Raw genomic sequence first — 1,183 nt, 5'->3', positions numbered from 1 at the left:
GTACACTGCGGTGCGAAATGTATGTTGCAGGAGAGGCACGCTCTCACAAGCTAGGTCACCCCTCAATTGCCGCAATATTCCATACCATCAAGCTAGCTGTTTTTGGCAAACAATAAGTGGTATAGTTCGCTTTGAACGTGCGCTGTGAACAACGCACTCAAATACGGCTGCAAGACTTCAATGAATTTCAGACAGGCGTCCTGATCACTGCCGTGTCTCGGCACGAGTGACTTAGGATGTGCGATTACCTTGCCGAAGTTATCCGTACTGCGTGTTCTCGCTGGCTTGCCCTTGACGTCACCGCATTGTACCAGTGGTCATATCTACTTGTTCTTGCTGAGAAGAGAAACAATTTGGAGGTGAAAAATAAAAGCGGATTTGCCGGCGGCCATACACGCGTCCGCGGCTGCTGAGCGCCAGCTGAGGACGACCTTCCACTCTGCTATTGAAATGTGCATTTCGCACTATGAAGATTGTCGGTTTCAGCAGCCTATAAGTGTGAGCTATTTCTGAGCACGCGCTGTGAACAGCGTCCTCAAATATGGCGTCTGGTGAGTACCCTCTATGCGAGGCACAAGTTACGCACGCAACAGCAAGGTTCCTCACAATGGCTGCTAATGTGTCGTCAGTGGAAGCCATGTATACACGGCGTGACTGACGTCCCGTCAGCGGAGATTGTCAAGGACCTTGGGGCTGCGAGGGCCCCTTCTGCAGAATATATTTCCCACCACCGGATTTGTTTTTCTCGGCAAGAACGAGTAGGAATGACCATTGGTACGGTGCAATGACCTGGGTGCATTCACGCGACGTCAATCCGCCATTTTGTTGTGCGAGGTCAGGCGATGAAACCTATTGGCCCCAGTACGCCCTTTGACGGTGCCAGGTGACTCTTTCAGACGCTCACTTTTGGCACATAATCCATGGCAGCTCCTAACAGCGAAATGGAGGACATGATGACATCAATGAAAACACCTTATAACGCCATGCTTACAAATGTGTATGCACAGGCCCTAACGCGGTTGAATGTTCCTCCCAGAGGGTCTCTGGTTCGTTCGAATTCTAATTACGCCACTCACATGCAAAGCTCTAGCGCGATACTCACGGTAGAAGACCCGCAAAAGACCGTCCTGCATGAATCCAGATCACCAGCAAAGCGTTCCAAACGCTGCCGTGGGCTCACAGG

The sequence above is a fragment of the Ixodes scapularis genome, unplaced genomic scaffold (genome assembly GCF_016920785.2).
Source record: "Ixodes scapularis isolate PalLabHiFi unplaced genomic scaffold, ASM1692078v2 PGA_scaffold5__190_contigs__length_132052651, whole genome shotgun sequence".
NCBI lineage: Eukaryota > Metazoa > Arthropoda > Arachnida > Ixodida > Ixodidae > Ixodes > Ixodes scapularis.
The sequence above is the reverse complement of the archived record's forward strand: the minus strand, read 5'-3'. Positions refer to the sequence as shown.